The sequence below is a fragment of the Panthera onca genome, chromosome C2, assembly GCF_046562875.1.
Source record: "Panthera onca isolate mPanOnc1 chromosome C2, mPanOnc1 haplotype 2, whole genome shotgun sequence".
In the NCBI taxonomy this organism is placed as follows: domain Eukaryota; kingdom Metazoa; phylum Chordata; class Mammalia; order Carnivora; family Felidae; genus Panthera; species Panthera onca.
In genome coordinates, this window is record NC_138347.1 from 77,891,335 (window position 1) to 77,913,479 (window position 22,145).

Genomic DNA, 22,145 nt, shown 5'->3' on the forward strand with positions numbered 1-22,145 from the left:
ATGACTAAATGGTAAAATAGCCATTGTACAGTATTGTGCAAGCATAAGGTGGTTGTGTTCCTCAGAAGGTGGAAGAGTGACAGACGGTAGGCTAGAAATTCATTATCGTTTTTGTGATGATTATTATCAAAACTACCTCTGAGGAAAGCAAGTGATGAAACACATTCACTAATTACCTGAAAATATCAATAATTGATAAAGCCTTAATTGCAACCCCTCCCTGGGCAATTTTCATATTAAAGATATAGGCTTGTAAACAAATGATTGCAGCTCTGTGTGGAATTTCAGACATCAACAGGATGGGTGAGAGACTAAGGCTGTCAGTCAGTTTGATCTCAACTAATTGAGCAGATGCAACAGAATCCCAACTCTTTCTGTAGAATTTAAATTTCTGTGGGTAGGGTCCAGGCCCATGCAGTTTGAGAGGAGATAAAATGCGTACGTGCTCCTGACAAGAACTCTGAAGTAAATCATACCGAGTAGACACCCACTTCTGTGTGAGCTCATCCTTGTTGGATGCCATTTTTCTGCAAACCATGCCATTTCCCCTATGTTTTAGCACTTCCTATGTAGATGTGTGTCCGGTTCAGGGAAAACTCCATGCCATTTTTATATTCCCCATTTGTAAACCTGTTGCTAATATCCTAATAAAATCCAGTAGTGGATACTTTCCCTTCTCTCTGCATGTGGCAGAAGTGTAAGATTTCTGCAGTACCCTCCTCTCCCAGCCTAGACATATTCCATGTGTCCCCAGCCTGCCCTAAAATCTCTACAGTTAGCTGGTACCATGGAAACTGACAGAAGTTAGCGTAGATTCTAGGGTTATGGGAAATAGCTTGTTGAGTCCAAAAATAATCAAAAACATTCTCAATGTTCTGAACTTCTGCAAACCTCATGGCATTTTGTATACTAGACTTCCATTGACAGGTTTTTCCAATATGGCCAGTATTGGCAATTGAACTTGAGATATAAATTTACTCAACTAATACTTACTGAACACCAATGATAAGTCCAGTGTCAGTGAATGCAGACAAGGCTAAGTGATGTAGGGTACCAACAGACCCTGTCCTGGTGGTATCTCATCATGATTTTGATTTGTATTTTCCTAATGATGAGTGATGTTGAGTATTTCTTCATGTGTCAGCCATCTGAATGTCTTATTTGGAAAAATGTCTATTCCTGTCTTCTGCTCATTTCTTGATTTGGTTGTTTGTTTTTTGGCTGTTGAGTTTGATAAATTCTTTATGACTTTGGATACGAACCCTTTATCAGATAAGTCATTTGTAAATATCTTCTCCCATTCTGAAGACTGCCTTTTAGTTCTGTTGATTGTTTCCTTTGCTGTACAGAAGCTTTTTATCTTGATGAAGTCCCAATAGTTCATGTTTGCTTTTGTTTCCTTTGCCTTCAGCGATGTGTCTAGTAAGTAGCTCTGGTAGAGGTCAAAGAGGTTGCTGCCTGTGTTCTCCTCTAGGATATTGATGGTTTCCTATCTCATATTTAGGTCTTTCATCCATTTTGAATTTATTTTTGTATATGGTGTAAGGAAGTGGTACAGTTTCATTCTTCTGCATGTTGCTGTCCAGTTCTCCCATTACCATTTGTTGAAGAGACTGTCTTTTTTTCCATTGGATATTCTTTCCTGCTTTGCCAAAGATGAGGTGACCATATAGTTGTGGGTCCATTTCTGGGTTTTCTATTGTGTTCCATTGATCTATGTGCCCGTTTTTTGTGAAAAATAAGTCAACCAGAGAAAGACAAATATCTTATGATTTCATTCATATATGGAATTTAAGAAACAAAGTAGATGAACATATAGAAAAGGGCAGGGGAAAAGAAGAAAGGGAAACAAATCACAGGAGACTCTTAATGATAGAGAAAAACTTGAGGGATGATGAGGGGATGTCGGAGATGGGCTAGATGGATGATGTATATCAGGGAGGGTGCTTGTTGTGACGAGCACTGGGTGTTGAGTGTGGTTGATTAATTGCTGAATTCTGTTCCTATAATCAATATTGCACTGCATGTTAACTAAGTAACATTAATAAAATAAGATAAAATAAAATAAAATAAAATAAAGAAAAAAAGACCCTATCCAGATAATGAGCAGGGTGAACAATTATTATGTGGGAAGAGAACTAAACTTGGAATCTAGCACTGGTTCCACCATTGATCAGCCACAGTGAGCTATGGAGAGCTCCATCGATTTTTTTTTTTTTAATCTGTAAAATGAGGAGCTTGGCCCCATGCAATCAATGGTTCTTATCCATAACAAAATCAGATTCACCTATGGTTTTGAAATGTCCCATTTTTAGGGTCTTACCCCAGATCAGGGGAATCAGAACCTCTGAGAGGAAGTCCCAGGTAGTAGCTTTCCAGGAGACTCCAATGCATGAACTGGGTTGTAAACTACTGGACAATGTCATCCTTCAGCAATAATGCTCAAAATCTTTTTCTGGCTAAACACACACCCAACTACTTCATAGATTACATTGTTGTCTAATTACCCTTTCTCTAATATTGTGGTTTTATTTTCCAGTTTTAGGGTTTTTGTTGTTGGTGGTGTGTGTTTGTTTGCTGAGGGGAGAGAAGTTAAAGGGAGGCAGTTTTAAGAGGTTTTTCTCATATTTCTTTAGAAAAATAACTTCTTTTCTTGTCATTTTCTATTATTTTTAAGTAACCCTCCAAAATAGCCATTAATGCAAAAGAAATTATTTATTAAAGAACAGCCTTCTACTTAAAAATAACATTCTCTCAAGAGGATAAATGATTATAAAACAGAGCCTGAGTTATTTTCCTTTGCTACAGGAAATTTTCAGAAAGTCCTTAGCTAAATCATAATTTTACTTCATTTGTTTTTAATTGATTAATTATTTTATTTCAGTTTTTTCATCATCTCTATGACTTTTTGTCTTGATTCTCTTTCCCCACAAAAAGAAAAAGTAAACATACACACACACACACACACACACACACACACACATAATTTGGAAAAGGTAAATTTTGAAAACTGGACAAGTATTTCTTAACTAAGTTGACCTGAATTAAAGTCCTTTATTCTCCCAAAATGGATGTTTTTCTTTTAATCTAGCACAAAAATGAATTCTATATGGGTTAAGGACTTGAATATGAAAACAAAAACTTAAAAAATTTCAGAAGAAAAAAAATTGAACAGATTCTTTACCATTAATTACAGAATTTTTTTATTAAATAAAACACAAATGGAAACCATTTTTAAAGGAGATATACAACTACATTAAAATGAAGAACTTCTGTTCATCAAAAACATGATAGGAACATAAAAAGATAGTTCATAATTGGGAGGAGAAACCACGACATAACATATAATAAACAAAAATTTTATATACAGAATATAAAAAGAACACCAATAAATGAATTTAAAATATATAACTCAATAGAAAAATAGCCAAAACTCATGCAAAGGTATTTCACAAAAGATGAATGATATAAGGTCATTAAAGATATGAAAATACACCCAACTTTATTAATAACCTTAACAAAAAACCTTATATATAAAATTAGTGAAATGCAAATTTAGGCCATAGGCATACTCCATAGATTGGCAAAATTTACAAGTCTAATAATACAAGTGTTGATCAATGGTGGTGAGTCTCTCAATTGGTCCAACCAAGTTTGAAATACTGTTATATTATAAATTTAAACATCCAAACTCCTATAACAATGAACTCCTAGAAAAAATCAATATATATAACAGTATACATGAATACAATTGACCAATGTAGTAATTTTAATAGAAAGAAAACTGGAATTCTTTCAAATGTTCACTGGTGAGAGTGTGATAAATTGTGGTGTATTCATACAATAGAATATCTTGTAGCAGTGAAAATGAAAAAAGTACAGCCATACATAAAATAAAGTATTTTATGTATTCAAGGATTATGTTATTTAGAAATGTGATTTTGAGTGATTAAAAAAAAAGTCCCACAGGGACACACTGAGTATAATACCATTTTTATAAAACTCAAAACTAAGTAATATATTGTTAAGGCATATATACATAAGAGACAACCTATTGAGAAAGAAAATCCTGGGAATGATAGACACAAAATTCAATACAGTGTTACATCTGGAAGAAGGCCTGTGGTGAGATCAGTGAAGAGCTTACAGACACGGATGTTGTTGGCTATGTTCTAGTCCTGGGTTTTGTAGAGGGTTCACAGGTATTCATTATATATAATTATTATTCTTTAAAACTTACATATATATATTCTTTTGTTTGTATCAAATAGTGTATTGGAAAAGACAATAAAGAAATGTGTTATAAAACAAAGAAATGTCAACAGGCTTCCACTTTTATGTCCCATTAGCTAAAATGGTGTTCCTGTGGTCACATTCCACAGCAAGTTGGGAAGTTTAGTTACACAGATGAGCACATTGTTGCCCCTGAGTATCAGATTTTGCTTGTCTCATTAGCTAGATCACCTCAACCAATTTACGAATGTCTCTCAACCTCAGCAATAACATGTGTGTGACTTAACCCACAGAGTTTTAGTAGAAATCAAATGACATTACATAATGTGAATGTCCTTTGTAAACCAAAAACACTGAACAAATATAAGGGATTATGCTTTTCAGGCATAATTCTCTTGGAAAAAGGAAAACCGTTATGTTTTTTATTTATTTTTAAAAAATGTTTAATGTTTATTTATTTTTAAGAGAGGGAGAGAGAGAAAGAGTGAGAGACAGAGAGCGCGAGTGAGGGAGCGCAGAAAGAGAGGGAGACACAATCCGAAGCAGGCTCCAGGATCTGACCTGTCAACACAGAGCCCGACTTGGGGCTTGGACTCACGGACTGAGATATCATGACCTGGGCCCAGGTCAGACTCTTAACTGACTGAGCCATTATCTTTACAATTTCAAGTGCACAGTTGATTGGGTAGGGTCTTTTCTCTGATTTCATATATTAACCAACCTCCACGTCTGTCTTTCACAATAGTATATCTACTCAGAATTGAGAGATCCATATTATGAATCAAAAAGTCAGGTTAGCACTGTACATCATATAGACAAGCACATTTCCTGATGATGTGACTTAAAAAAAATGATAAAACATAAAATGCACATAACAATAAAAATGTCTAGATGCAGCAACTTTACTCTTTTACATCCTCATGAGATGTTGGAAGCAAAGCAATTTTGTTGAAATGTTATCAGTGAAACTGTCCTCTCTGTACGTTAGTGCTTACTCTGTGCCAAATTCTGATCCAAACAGAAAGTATAGAGATGAGGAAAACATAGCCTTTGCCTCAGAGCCACCGTTTTGCAAAAACCCAGAATGATACCATCGCCACTGTGGTCTACATGAATGATGTACCATAGAGGTTGCGCAGTGGATAGCCCAGAAGGCCATACACAGAGGCTTCAAAAACAGAAATTATGAGAGAAATAAAAAATTAATCAACTAGGATACAAATTCAGGTTGTGAGAGAAACCTTGAATGACCACTAATGACCAGAGAAAAACCATTTATTTCCTATTCTTCAGAGTGGTAAAAGTCTTAAAACCTAAAAACGCCAAGTGTTGGCTAGGATATGAAGAAATGGGTTCTCAATCTCATTTACAAGTGTGAACTGGTAAACCACTAACTATAGAAAGCCAATTTGAAAACACCTAGGAGAATTGCTCCTTTCACTGTGATCTGGCAATTTTAACTTGAGATAGAAATCCTTGACTAGCAAATATCTGGGCATACCATGATTGCATGTATATGAGAGGTGAAACTGTTGGTGTTGAGTGCTAAGGGAAGCCCAGAAGCAGGGAGCAGTTAATAACTTTAGAGAGTTGAGAAAGCTGGTAGAGAGAGAAGCACCGAGGCATGGTCAGGACAAAACAAAGAAAGGCATTCCCAGTGGAGGGCAAGATGTGCACAGGTGAAAGGGCAAGCAATGTGGTGAACAAAACACATAAGTTATTCCAAGCGACTCAGCATACTTAAAGCAAAAGTGAAAAGAAAGTGTAATAAAGGTAAGGCATATGCAAAGATTCAAGTTTCAGATTAAGAAATTTGAGTAGGTGCTTCCCTATCTACAAAGATTCAATAACTTTTTCTCTGAGAATTAAAGGGAAGATCTGATACAAGCTCTAGAGTTTAAGAAAATTTGGCACTAGACATCTTTTGATACTGGACATCTCTTGTGATTTTTTTTTTTTAATGTCCAGTATTCACTCCTCCTTCTAGTAATGGCACTATGGTTTGTTTAGATAAATATCCTATATTACTCTCTGTAAGTATTGTTCAGATGGTCTATCCTACCACCCAACAGGATAGAAACATATGTGTATAAATATCTACAATGTTTTTGAACATCAGTATCTTCCATATTTCTAGCAAACCTGTAATAATTGTTATGAATATTATTATAGAATATAGAGGAAAAATAACCAAGACTCCCTTAGACGTGCATATCCAATTTTCCATCTGCATTTCATCACTAGGAAGATTGGCGTGTCTGATGGATTCTTCCTACATTATGGTTCTTAATCTTTCTCTTGAAGAAAGAGATTTAATCCATCAATGAACCCTGTCAACTCTACCTTCAAATTTCATCCTGAATCAGGTTGTTTCTCTCCATCTGTTACTGCAGTCCAAACCATAGTCATCTCCTACCAAGACCAGTAGAAGAACCTCCCAAATGATTCCCTGCTTCCAGTCCTGTGCCCTACAGTCTATTCTCCAAATAGTAAAAAGATTGATCTTTTGAAAACGTAAGTTAGATAAATCTCCTATCTTTGCTCTTCACAATCCTCCAGAATTTCCAAACAATTTAAAATAAAATCTGACCCGAGGTGTCTTCCCATCCTTGTAACTTACCGCTATCCTCCTAAATCATTCTGCCCCAGCCTCTTGTCTCATTGCCATCCTTGTAACGCAACAAGCAAGCATCTTTAATTTATTGGTTTTCTGTGAGCTTCACTTTTCTCAGAATTGCAAGATTTCACCATACCAGAAAAGTCTTGTCTAATCACCCTATTTGAAATGGTGCCCCATCACTCTATTCCTTTGTCCTGCTTCATTTTTCCTAACACGACAGCAAGGGCAGAATGTTATACTGTATATTTATTCATGTGTTAGTGTATTGCCTGACTGTTCCTCTGATTAAATACCCAAAGAAGGCAGGAGATTTATATATTTATGTAAGTTTTATGTTTGTTCACCACTAGATCATAGAGTCTAGGACCATAGAGCTTACCCTGTAGTATAACTCAAGTAGTGGCTAGTAAATAAATTCATTAATCAAGTGAATGACTATTTTAAGGCAGAACATATGAACCAGGTTGGGCCAAAGAGATTTCATTCTTTTTGTTCATTCTTTATTATAATTATTAGAGAGGAAAACTCTCCTTTTCTAGAATTTGTTAGATGAAAGAAGGAAAACATAAAGCCAAAAAATAAATAATAAATAAGGTCATCTCTATAAGAAAAGCAGCACTGCAGGATGGAAAGGAACAGTGCCTAATAACGTAATGCCAACCCGTAGATGCAGCCACACCGAAAAGAGCTGTAACTCTGGACTTTTGGGTGCCAGTACACTACTTATTTCCTTTCTTTAAAAAACTTTAATGTTTATTTATTTTTGAAAGAAGGAGAGTAAGGGAGGGGCAGAGGGAGAAGGAGACATGGAATCTGAAATAGGCTCCAAACCCTGAGCTGTCAGCACAGAGCCCGGCATGGGGCTCGAACTCACAAACTGAGAGATCATGACCTGAGCTGAAGTCGGATGCTTAACCAACTGAGCCACCCAGGTGCCCCTTTTATTTTCTTAATGCCTTTGACTTAGATTTCTGTCATTTGCTTCTGAAAGAGTCCTGACTAATATAATTACCAATCTCCTCATATAAAAATAGATCAAGTGAGATCTGGGAAGATGGTGGGTGGGGGAGAGTTTTCACCAAATTCACAAAATTAATGATGGAGCCAAGATTTACGCTTAGAACATCTGAATCCAAATCCTGGTCTTTTTTTACTCTATCACTTAGCTGGCTGCACAAATAGATTCAACCGCCCCATGATCTTAGGTTGTTGGGCATTAACAAAACAGCCTAGTATTTGGGCCAAGAATCCTAGGAAATTAAGTAGATTGAGATGAAGTTCCTTGTATTATTTAATCTTTTAAAATTTAAACTGCTACTTCACTGTGGGGGAGTCTAGCTCAGGAAAAAGAAAAAAAAAATCCTTTAAAGAAAATATGAGGATTAATCCTCTCAGTGAAACTTAAGCTATAGGTTCCCTGAAGAAAGGAAAATCACTTTTATAAAGACTTGTTTTTCCTCAGAAACTTGTAACATTCATGCTTTTTTTTTCTTCCCCTGGGTTTATTGCACCTCACAAATCTTTTAATTCCCTGCATCCGGATGAATGTAACTGAATCATAGTTTCTGTGCAATGCTGTGGACCTGCCAACCCCAAGTTCAACCTTGGGACTGTCAGAGTATCTAACAAAGTGTGGAGCTCAGTAACTGGCACATAGTAGGCCTTTGACACGGGGCTCCAACTTATGAACAAACCATGAGATCATGACCTGAGCCAAAACCAAGAGTCGGATTCTCAGCCCACTGAGCCATTCAGGCACCACCCCCAAAACCCCAAACTTGACATATAGCCTTTACTCAACATCTCCACCATAAGTCGAATAGGAATCTCAAAACAAAACATGGGCAAAACCAAATTCCTGATACCAAAGCAAAACAAATTAAGAAGGTCTCTCCATTCTGTCTAAGTGTGACTGCCTCTTCAGTGTTATGAGCCAAAGTCTTAGCTATATCCTTCACTGCATTTTTTGGTTTACACACTATATCCAATCCATCATTGAATCCTGTGAGCTGCAGTTCAAAATCGATCTCAAATCTAACTCTCAAATCTAATTCTCACCGCCTAACTCCAAGCCCCACAGTCTCTCATTTAGACTACTGATGTTTTATTAGACCTTTTCATTGTTCACTGGGCTTTAATCCTCATCTACTTGGAGTTCAATTTCTAGGCAACAGCATGATTATCTTAAAACCCAAATCATAAGTGTCTTTCTTCTGCTTAAAACCCTCCACAGTTTTTACATTTTACTTGGAATAAAATTCCAATCCCATACCTTGGCCCATTGTCTGTAAGGACCCCTGTATTATATGACCCTTGTTTCCCTCTCTGATGTCATCTCCTTTCCCTGACTCATTCTTTGTTAACCACAAATATTTCTCCCCTACAAAATCCATATTACCAACCTAGGACATTTGCATTTGCCATACCATTTGACGACATAGCTCTTCCCTCAGCTATCCACATTGTTAATTCATCTCTCATTGCATCCAGGTTTTTGCTCAAATGTCACCTTGTTCAAAAACGCTTCTTGACCAATCTAAACACAACAACATGTAACCCAGACCCTCATCACTGTCTAACATCTTATCTGCTTTTTATCCATAATTCTTGTCTACAATAGATACAGTATATGCTTATTTGTTCATGTGCATATCATTTGTCTCCATCAGAATGCACACTTCATAGAAATGGAGAACTTTTCTGTTTTTTGTTTTTATTTTTTTTAGCATTTATTTATTTTTGAGAGAGAGAGAGAGAGAGAGAGAGAGAGAGAGACACCACAAGCCAGGGAAGGGTATAGAGAGTGGGAGACACAGAATCCAAAGCATTCTCCAGGCTCTGAGCTGTCAGCACAGAGCTGACGTAGGGCCTGAACCCATGAGATCATGACTTGGGCTGAAGTTGGTTGTTTAACCAACTGAGCCACCCAGGCACCCTGAGAATTTTTCTGTTTTGTTCACTGCTATATTTCCAGCTGCTACAACTGTGTCAGAGCAGGTATTCAATGACTTCTTAATTGATTAGTAATTAACTTTTCTTCTTTTCCTTTAACATTGTCCTATACCTTGTTCCATGGATTCTTAACAAAGAAGAGCGGTAATAATTTTTTATGTCTGATTTTTCCCACATCCTTTGTATAAGATATAGTATTATATTTCTGTTTTAAGATACTCATTGTGAGATGGTAGAGGCATGGGAGAGAAGATGAAATGCCCTGCTTAGTTACATGCTTGTAGAATTCCAGGGATTAACTGACCACCAGGAGGGGAGCTTGTGGAAATGAAAATGATGAGTAGGAAAGCAGTATTTTCTCTTTGCTCAAAATTTTCTTCCATGTAGACCTGAATGAGATCCTAGAGGTCAATGGTGCAATCTAGACTATGTTGAATCCTTCTTCCAGCATCCTGCACGAGTGATCAACCCTTTTACCTCCAAAGGCAAGAAGCTCACTGAAATGCAGGGCCATGGATGTCATAAGTCAGAAACTTCTCCCCAGTAAGCTCTGTTCTCTGAATTATCTTTCAGTACATTATGAGGTTATATTCCATTTGTCACTAGAGATTTCTTTTTCCTGCCAAGTCCCCAGAAAACTACCTTCCAGATCCCCTGTCAGTCTTGATCCTTAACCAAGTGTAAAAGCTGTCATCATTTCTAAAGCTCACATCAGGCCCTTCTCTCTCTGCCCAGCCTCAAGGCCTTATGGCTACATCATCAGGCTTTCTGTAACTGTGACTCATCTCATAGATCACATCAAAGACACACTGGTGCCTGAGAACCTCTCAGGAGAGACTCTTGCTGGGAACATACTCAAGCGTTAGATTTTGTGAGGCTTGTCAGTGCCAATGAATAGTAATGCCAGCTACAGTTCTAAGAATGAGGAGCACCCACTTAGACATGAGCCTTCTTACCTCTCCCTAACCAGTTTTGGAGTCCACAATGACACTTAAATATAGCTTAATGATTAAGTCTTTTCCATTTACTACTCTGTGACCTTGGTGAGGTCATTAATCCTCTCAAAGCTTCAATTGCCTCAGCTTCAACTGGGAATTATGAGTACCAAATTTTTTTTGAGTTGATGTTAGTATTAAATAGTTATATTTCTTGTCCATAATAGTCACTCAGGAAATTTACCTACTATTAGTTATTCTTTTCTTTATAATGGCATGGGGAAAACATATATTTTAGTTTATCTTCTCATATTCTTTGCGACTGGTTCAGCAAAAGTTCTCACTTATATGTAACTGAAAGGTAAGACTTATCAGAATGTGGGATGCCTGGGTGGCTCAGTTGGGTAAGCATCTGGCTCTTGATTTCGGCTTAGGTTGTGACATCACATTTTGTAAGTTCAGCCCTATGTTGGATCTGCATTGACATTGTAAAGCCTGCTTGGGATCCTCTCTCTCTCTCTCTCTCTCTCTGTCTCTCTTTCTCACTCTCAATCTCTCTCCCTCCCCAGCTTTTACTCTCTCTCTCTCCCAAAATAAATAAAAACTGAAAAGAAAACTTACCAGAATTTGTAAAAAAAAAATTGAATTATTGATCATTCAAATTGAATTTTTATAAAATATTTTGCAAATGTATTGTTCTAGTGAAATGTAATCAAGTATTTGAAGACATTCCTCTTAACAAATAGTATCATAATTACAAAAAAACCATTTTATTCAATTATTTAGACAACTTGGTAACTTCCATTTACATTTATCTTCTTTTGGTATTGTTATCAACATTTACTCTCCATGGTAAGACTGGGTCTCTCCGATATAATGAGATTGGATCTTTGCACAAATAGGATGGTCCTATCAATGTGTTAAAGGAAATCATAAAATTAAAATCTTTTCCAGTTCTATAGCACAATCACCTAAATTCATAGGTTTTCAGAGTTTGGTGTTCAGTCTTCTGGAGGACCCTGGGACTTGTTCAGCAGTCTTCTGAAGTCAAAACTAGTGTGCCTTTTCCACTGATGGTACAAAACTTTCGGTGTATGAGCATGAACCAATGCTTTGACATCAAACTTTATTTGTAGTCACTGTATTCTTCTCTGCCACATCAGTTCCATTCATTCATCGAAGAATATCCTTCATGAAGTGCTAAGAATTATTGATTTTGTTAAACCTCAACCTTTAGCTAAAAGCCTAGTACACATTCTGCGTGATGAAATGAGAAGTTTGCATAAAGCACTCTGCTCCATACCAAAGTGTGAAAGCTGTCTGAAGGAAAAGCAATTTTATGGTTATTTGAGTTGAAAACTGAACCAGCTGCTTGTTTCATGGGACACCATTTTTACCTGAAAGAATGATTAAAAGACAAACTATGGTTATTCGAACTTGGGTATTAGGCAAACATTTTCTTGAAAAAATAAGCGACAGCCTCACTTCATGGAAAACAACTGAGAGTATTTGTTGCCAATGATACCATTTGCACTTTCAAATAAAACTGTACAGCCATTCGCAATTTGTAAAATATATATCTGCCACCATGAGCTTGACAGCTCACCAATACTTAGACTTTCCTGATGAGATTGGTAGTATTAACAAAGATAATTTGTCAATGTTGTAGAATGAAATGAGCCATCCCTTTGGAAGATCTACATAACTTAGCGATCTTAGTTATCAACATAACCATAGTATTTTCCATGTTGGCTATGCCAATTTACATTCCCGCCAACATTACCAACAAAAAAGTTTCCCTCTTGTCCATGTTTCTTGCCTAATTGCTTGTACTAGGACTTCCAGTAATATGTTAAATAGAAGTGGCAAGAATGGATATCCATGACTTGTTCCTGATTTTAGAGAAAAGGTTTTCAACGTTTCACTATTGAGTATGATGTCCACTCTGGGCTTGTCATTTATGGTTTTTACTATGTTGAGGTACATTCCTTATATACATAATTTGTTGAGAATTTTTTATCGTTAAAGGATATTGAATTTTGTCAAATGCTTTTTCTGCGTCTATTGAGATTATCATATCATTTTTAGCCTTCATTTTGTTAATGTGATGGTCACATTTATTGATTTGTATATGTTAAATTATCCTTGCATCCCACAGAGAAATCTTAGTTGCCCATAGCATATGACCATTTTAATGTTCTGTTGAATTGAGTTTGCTAGTGTTTTATTATTTTTGCATCTATGTCTTTTCTGATTTTCTTGAAGGTGATAATAATATCCTCATTCTACCTAGATCAGAAAATAAAGTAATATCCCATGCTTCTCGTATAAATAAAAATATCAGCTTTTTTCTGTAAAGCTTGAGTAGAAAATACTTAATCAAGAACATCTTGGGCCCAAAAGAACATCCTATTTCTACCCCATAGAATTGATTTATGCACCTAGTCATAGGCAGTGGAGTTAGAAAATGTCAAGAATTCTCTGCAGGGGCAGGGCCTGTCCCAAGATCCTTACCCACTGGAGGATGCTGGAAGAAAGAATGTCTGAAGGCTGAGCCTTGGCCAGGACCCAAAAAAGAGAAAATGCTAGATTATACATGTGCGATGACCTCTTTTCCCCAAATCACCAATCAGATAAATCACCCATCTCTCATAGGCAAGGATTGGTGAAGGAAATAGAAGGCAGATTTCCCCCTGCCCCCCAGATTCCAAGATGATGGATGTTCTTTTATGAGCTGCTGCAGAAAAGCAAGCAAACAGAGAGAAAGATGCTTACCATCGTCCAGTATCTGTCCATGGCATATGATTTTTTTCATTGCTATAACCAGAATATTCCTTTAATTTAGTGTTCTCATTTCATTCAACATTTTATTGTATTAATACTTTACACGCTTCTGCTTAGTCTCCATAGTTACTGTTTTATCACCTAATATCTGTCCATTAAAAATGGGACATATTACTTTAGTATTCTCTTACAGCTGTACATTTCAATTGTTTCTCATTTTCACTTTGGTAATCATCTTCTTGCATATGGCCCTTTCCCTACTTTTAAATTTTCTTTGCTGCGTTTACATAAATGGGATTACTGAATACTTTTATAGTCCTTCATACGCATTGCCAAACTGCTATCTACAGGATGATGCACAAATGCCAGACTTTGGCGTAAATATCACAAGGTGGAGGGCTCCAAATTGGAAAATGGTTTTTAAAGAGTGTGGACATTTTAAGTCTCCTCCTGACCTCATAAATATATTCTACACCTTTCCTTCTGTTATCTTCCTCCTCCCATTGACCAGTGTGTCAAAGCTCCAGAACAAATGACTTCCCCTAGCCTTTTATGGAGTTGAATAAAGCTGAAAACCCAAGGCAAAAGTCAGGGAACTTTCCAGAGAAGGAGAATTGAACATTATTCTGAATCTACTGAGGACCCCACCCTTTCCTCATTTCCTTTCCTGAATGACTGTCCAAAAAATTCTTTTTAATTTGAGGACCTGCTTCTTGCTTGTTTAGAATGTCAAAGTTCCTCATTGGACTCTTGATAGTAAGTATCAAGTATCTTATACAAAATCCTGGTTGTACCTGTAAATCTTTTCATTATCTTCCAATGTAGTTCAATTGTTTTTGTATACATAGAATGCAAGTTAGATGTTAATATCCTCCACAGAATCAAAGACCTCAATCTCAATTTACCTTTCATATATTTTTTATCCAGACACTTACACCCTGCTCTTCAGGCCCCCAACTCAGGAAGTCACCTGATTTCCTAACTATTTTTCAATTGTTTTCCTTTGTAGATAATCCAATTATTTCCTTATTCTTGGTACAAAAATGTATCTCCTATAATTATCTTGTTGGTCTTCAGAGATCTTGTGCAGGTTAGAATAGCATTTGGGGGATTTTCTGAGAAGACTGTTTAATATCTCTTTTGTCTATCTTAGACTTCTCATTCATTCTAGTTTGATAATATCCACATTACAATTATCTATTCAAGTTCTACAACTTTTATACATACATATTAAGTTTTTCTGATTCAAAAATTCATACATTCATAGATTTTTTCCATGAATGTACATGGAAGCTTCAGTATATGTGAGATATCATTATATACGAGAAAGGTGAATTTTCTTGGACTTCAGTGCTACTAGAGCTAATAAATTATGTTGCTAAAATTAAAAATGAAAGACTTTTGTTGTAACTGTGCTGAAATTTGCCCTATATTTCTTTGTCGTCCTTTCAGGAGCTGGCGTAAAAAGCCCTGGATGTGGTAAGCCCTTAAATAATGTCTCCTTATTGGGCCACAGAGATGCTTTCTCATTACACACTTGGATTATTATTAATAAAATTGCTTCAATTATCTTTTGCTCACACTGTTACTAAAGTTAAAAATTTATAAAATAATAATAATGGAAGGATCTCATGTCATGTTTCCAGCTTTCTGCTAAGAACTTAGCTGGCAATAGCTGCTGATGGTGAGTCTAGGGACTCCTGACCTCTCTTGTTCACTCCACTTCCCCCACTCCACTTAGATGCAGTGGCAAGTGAATGAAACAAGTCTGGAGCCATTTGTGTTTTGACCCGTGAATACCTTAGCCACACCTTAGACTCCACCTTTCTTCTGATACCTTGAATTTAGAAGCTTATTTTTGGACTGCCTAGTTGGCTCTTTATAGAACTTCTCAAAGTTCTTAATACACAGACACACAGACACACACACACACACACACACACACACACACACGCACACACACTCCTGGCAATTATTACCGAAACTGCTTGTTATGGTATCCTTCTCATTTTTTTTAGGGAGATGGTCTCTGTAACCAGTAAAACAATACTGCTCTTCAGCCTGAAGAGATATCCAGGAAATATATTACTCTGTAAATCCTCTGTTCCTTGGTTATATAACTTGCTGCTTTCCTTTCTCCTGTGGTTCCTGATAACAATAACCAATGACAATAACTGTGGTAACCCCAGAAGCAACCAATCTCCTTCTTTCTCTAAGGTCCAACCAACCGCTGACCACTTTTTCTTGCTTGTCAATAATTGGGGGAATAATTTGGTTAAACACTCAGGGATTATTTTGAGTGGCAGCTTTATAGTTCTGCGGAAAATACAAAATAAACCCCCTCAGTGAAAATGGTTAAAATTGTTCACAATATATTTTTCCCATACTTTTCAATCTAATCTGTCACTAAGTCATGCTCTTTTTTTCTTGTAAATATGCCTCAAATCATCTATTTTTTTTCCATTTCTCTGCTGCTACCTTAGTCTAAGCCACTGAACTATTTAAATACCTCCAAATATGCGACCCCTCACCCATCCATTCCTACCTCCTTTGCCAATCCCCTTAGATCAGTCCCTCCCTCTTCCCATGTACTGCTTGATATTGTAGGAGGCTAAACTTTGCAGATCGTGATAACCAGGCTATATGTCAGCTGGCTTCCTACTGTTTCTGCTAATGGGAGATAGGAGATTGGAGAATGTAGGGAGAACCCAGCTATTTCCCTCTTCCTTCCCAGCCATAGTCAGCCTCTCTGACTCCGTCTCTTTTCTGTGATCTAGTTCCCATTTCCCATGGTTCCAGCTTCTTCCAGGAGACCCTGGACCCTAGACCCCCAGTTTGCCACCTCCTTCCTTGGTCCCTCCAGCCATGGCATGTTAGAGACTTCCAGCTGTTGCTAACTCTGGGTTACCTTGTTGGTAACAAGGGACCTGGGTTACCGGTTGACTTTTAATTCACTTCATCAACTGTCAACTATCAGCAGACTCTTTACAGACTGTAAAACTGTCAGGGAGAGAAATGGACTACTATAACCAAGGAATTTAAGGTCTAACACTGTTGTCCTACTTCTTAAGACAAAGACTATCTCCACTGGCACAAAATAACAAAGCTATTATCATGGATTAGTTGATGAATGTTCTTTGCAAGAACTAAGACTCCAACCCACCACTGAAACCAAATAAAGACACCATTTAGAAGGAAAAATAATCAACAACAACACACACACACACACACACACACACACACACACACACACATACACACAAACACAAAGACACCAAAAACTGACTTTGAACTGTGTACTCCCCAACATAGACCACTAATGATTGTTTATAATGTGGATTCTCTCTGGCATTTAGCTCTTTCTTTTTGAATATGATGATGGGTGGGGGCACCTGCCTCTGGCTAGACAGACTACATGAGTGTAGGTGCAGCTGCAGCAATATACAAATGGTGTTGAGATAAAAGTCTCTAGTGAGCAGGGTCTTCTTTGTTCTGTTGTTTGTACAATCACTGAGCAAAGAGTACCAGTATGAGCTTCATCTTTAATTGCCAGACTTCTCTGCAGTGCATACAATTCCCTTTCTGCAGTCATGCAATTTCTCAGCAACGCTGGTGGTCAAAAAACCCTGTACTGTTCAAACTCTTTGGACCACTGCGTAATTTTAAAATATACAGCCTTTAGTATTTATAGCCCATGGAAATCATACTTTGAACCTGGCTAAGTCTCATTCCTCACAGACTTAATTTCTTATAAACTTATTGCAGCTACATTGGAAAGAAGGAAAAAGGCCTGATACTATATTCAATCAGGGGCAACATAATGTTTACAATTTGATAATTATGATTGCAAAACATCATGGTCTCCTTTAATCGGGGCTCTGACTATACAGCAACCTAGTTCAAGCCAAGTTTTTTAGACAAATGAGGATATTAATATTTGGAAGACACAGTCCAATCCTTAAGAAGTTCAAAATTAGAAAATTTCACAAATGATGAAGCTGAATTATTTTTTTAAGTTACACAATAAATAAAAGAAATGTGTTAAGTGGTTGCAAATAATTGGAAGACATCACATCTTGTTATAAAATTTAGAAAAGACTTCATGGAGAAGCCTTGAAAGACAATTAAGATTTCATCATGAAAATATAAGAACAGCAGGAACAAAGATATCCCAGGATTGTCAGAGATATTTGTGGGGGGCACAGAATAGTCTATTGCCTTCGGATTCTCCTGACCAGAAGTAGTAAATAGCTAAACATGAGAAAATGGCTGGGACCATTTTGTGAAAATTTAGAACATTAGAATGGGCAATGTGCCTCTGATCTGATAGCCAATAAAGAAATTTTTAAGGCAAGATAGCAGTGTTTATTATTATATTTTTATATCTTGCCATTTACTTTGATGTCAGGTTCAAATTCTAGAATACTTAGACATGAAATATAACAACACTCAAAATCCAAGAATAAGATCTAGCCAGTGCTTCTGCTTAAAATATCAACATCTGGATTATTGCTTAAAGATTTAAGCAACCAGCGTTTTTTATACTTTAAATTCTTTGGGCACAAAAGGAAATATATCCATACCTATATGTTTGCCAATTTTCTTAGTTTCATTACAAGCCATAAGACATGTCAGAGTTACTCAAGTCACATTCTCCTGCCTGTTGTGAGCATAAAGAGAAATTCAACTGTTTTAGTTCAATTCACTTGATAGAGAATTGGGGAATTCTTGTCTTTTTATGGAACTTCAAGGAAGAAGAGAAGATTATGTTCTGTATTATGTGTTAGAATGTTCTGGGAGGATAAATGCTATTTTTTTAATCAGCAATTGAAAATTGTAAGGGGAGTGTCAAATCTAGTTGCTATAGTAAATCTCTGTGGAAAAAGGGGATCATTTATAAAAAAAAACTGCTTTGCAAAAACATATAAAACATTTACCCACCCTCATTTGAAAAGACACTGCCCATGATAGCATTCTTTCCTTCATTCTAACTTGGCTCTTTCTTTCCAATCATTAAAGTGAAACAAATCCACTTTCCTTCTTGTCTTTCTTTTCCCTTGATAATCTCACCAAGGATTAGCAATTTTATTAGTCTTTTCCAACAACCAACATTTGATTTTTCAGATAATCTCTGCAGTATAATTTTTTAAAATTTAATTGATATCTATATTCTCTATATCTTTTGTTCTGCTTTATTTGGATTTAACTTGTTACTCTTTATTTTATTATTATTATTATTTTAATGTTTATTTATTTTTGAGATAGAAACAGAGTGCAAGTGGGGGAGGGACAGAGAGAGAGGGAGACACAGAATCCGAAGCAGGCTTCAGGCTCTCAGCTGTGAGCAAAAAGCCCAATGTGGAGCTGGAACTCACGAACTGTGAAAACATGACCTGAGCCGAAATCGTATGCTTAACCGACCAAACCACCCAGGTGCCCCTAACTTGTTATTCTTTAAGGGGGAAAAAAAAACCTTGAGATAAATGAGCTAGGGTTCATTGATTTTCTCTCTTCCTTCTTTCCGAATACATAAATTTAAAGATAAAAATTTTCCTCTAAGCACAGCTTTCTCTGCATCATCTAGGTTTTGAAACATGGAACTTTTGTTATCATTCAGTTAAATATATGTTCTAACTTCCATTTTTATTTCATTGCTCGATGGGTTAATTTGAAGCTCTCTCTCTCTCTCTCTCTCTCTCTCTCTCTTGTTTTTTTGAAACCCATTAAAACAGTTTAATTGAGAAAAAAAAGTGTATGGCACACTATTGTAACCTATAGTCACCATGCTGTGTGTGAGATCTCTAGAAGGTAGTCATCTTATATAACAGAAACTTTGTGCCCTTGATCTGTGTCTCCCATTCCACCCCCTTCCTTCGTGCTGTCCCTGGTAAGCAGCACCCCACTTTTTTATGAGTTGGCTTTTTAGATTCCACACATAAGTGGATCATACAGTATTGGTTTTCTGTGGCTGGCTTATTTAGCACAATATCCTCCAGGTCTATCCACGTTGTCACAAGTAGCAAGATTTCCTTCCTTTTTTAGATGGAATAATATTTCCTCATCTGTGTATACCACATTTGCTTTATCCATTCATCCATCAGTGGACACTCGGGTTGTTTCCATATCTTAGATATTATGAATAGTGCTGTTGCAGGACTGAGGTATCTCTTTGAGATCCTGATTCTTTTTTTTTTTTAATTTTTTAATGTTTATTTATTTTAGAGAGAGAGAGAGAGGTAGAGAGAGAGAGAGAGAGAGAGACAGAGCACAAGTGGGAGATGGGCACAGACAGAGAGAGGAAGACACAGAATCTGAAACAGGCTCCAGGCTCTGAGCTGTCAGCACAGAGCCCGATGCGGAGCTTGAACTCAGGAACAGCAAGATTATGACCTAATCCAAAGTCAGACACTGAACTTACTGAGCCACCCAGGCGACCCCTGCTTAATTTTTTTGAATAAAAATTCAAAAGTAGAATTGCTGGATCATATGGTAGGTATTTCCATTTTTAATGTTTTCAAGTACTGTTTTCCATAATGGCTGCACCATGAAGTTCATTTTTAAATTTTAAAAACTGTGACAATTTTTATTGTAGCTACCTCTTTTCCTAATTATTAATTTTTATGTTAATTTCATTTTTGGCCAAAGGATACACACTGTGATGTCAGTCCATTGAAATTCACTGAGATTTACTCTATGATATAGAATATAATCAATTATTATAAGTGTTTTTTCAGGGATTAAAAAATGCACCTTTTGAAGTTTGGAGTATAGTATTTCATGCACATTAATTAGGTCAAGTTTTTACATTTTTCAAATATTCATAGAGAATTTTTAGTGTTTTGTTAAACAGCTTTTATTGTATCGTATATAGTTTGAGTCTGTACTTTTAGTAAATGTTATTTGCATACACATTTAAAATTATTATAACTTCTTTGTGAATTAAATCTTCAATCATTTTCAAGTGACTTTTTATATCATATCAAGTGACTGTTCTTTTGCCTTAAAAATCTACTTGTCTGATATCACAATAGCTACACTGACTTTCTTTTGGTTAATATTTGCATGGTATGTATTTTCCATCCTTGCACTTTCATTCTTTCTATATCCTTATGTTTTAATTGTGTCACTAGTATAATTGGTTTAAATCTATATCTTCTAATTCATCCCAATCTTTTTATTGTATTTTTGTCCCCTTCTTTTGAATTTTTTTTTAGGTTTTACTCCATTTTCCTGTTTATAGTAGCAGGAAAGTTATGTATTCTCTAACTCTTCTTTAAGATACTAGATATTCTGGGGCACCTGGATGGCTCAGTTTGTTCAGCATCTGACTCTTGACTTCTGCTCAGGTCATGATCTCATGGTTTGTGAGTTTGAGTCCCTTGTTAGGCTCTGCAATGACAGCCCAAAGCCTGCTTGGGATTCTCCCTCTCCCTCTTCCCCCTTATGTGTTCTCTCTCTCTCTCTCTCTCTCTCTCTCTCTCTCTTCTAAAAATAAATATTTTAAAAAAGGATGCTAGATTACTCTTTCAAAGATTCAAGTATGATTCCTTAATTTATTAAGTCTAATACCCATTTGCTTTTTAATCTGTGTTCTACAAGTAGCAAAGAAATTTTTAACTCCAATTAGATCCTTTTGACTTAGACACCACTGTTGTAATATACTTCAATCGTGTCTATGCTGTAAACTCAGAAAATACTACTACTAATTGGACAATACTCATTTATATTGACCCCCATCCTTTTCAAATTTATTTGTGACTTACCACCTGTATCTACAGCCTCCAATTTGGGATAACTTTGTTTTCCATAGAAGATCATCCTTTCATATTTCCCCAGCTACAGATCTACTGGCTCTATTTTTCTTTTTGTTATGATGTCCTTATTTTTATCATATTCATGAGTAATAGTATAGAATTCTAGATTGGTAGATATTTTTATATAGAAAACTGGATATGTTATCTCATACTTGCTATTAAAAAGTTATCTGTTAATTTCTGTGGAGATTATCTTTTCCTGGCTGCTTTTTTATTAGGTTTGTATGTTGCTTTTTTTTTTTTTTCCAAAATAACTGAATATATTTATTTCTGTTTTTTTTTTCTTTTTTTTTTTACTAAATGGGCTTCATGTCCATCATGGAGCCCAACATGGGGCTTGATTTATGACCCTGAGATCAAGACCTGAGCTGAAATCAAGACTGGGATCCTTAATCGACTGAAACACCCAGGCACCCCTATCTCTGCTTTCAAATTTTAAGTGGTTGAATTTTTTTCTAGTTAAACTTTAGAAACTTATATTTCACGTTAGGACATTATGAATAAATATCACAGATGTTCAATTTCAATTTTGCAGTATTTTACTTTAATAGTTTTATAAATGATTAAGTTTTATAAATGTTGTATGATTATTCAAAAAGAATGTATATTATCTGTGTTGCAAATATCAGTATGTATCTTCGGCTCACGAACTTCTCACAGTTCGTGAGTTCAAGCCCCGCGTCGGGCTCTGTGCTGACAGCTCAGAGCCTGCAGCCTGCTTCAGATTCTGTGTCTCCCTCTCTCTCTGCCCCATCGCCACTCATGCTCTGTCTCTCTCTGACTTAAAAATAAATAAAACATTATTTT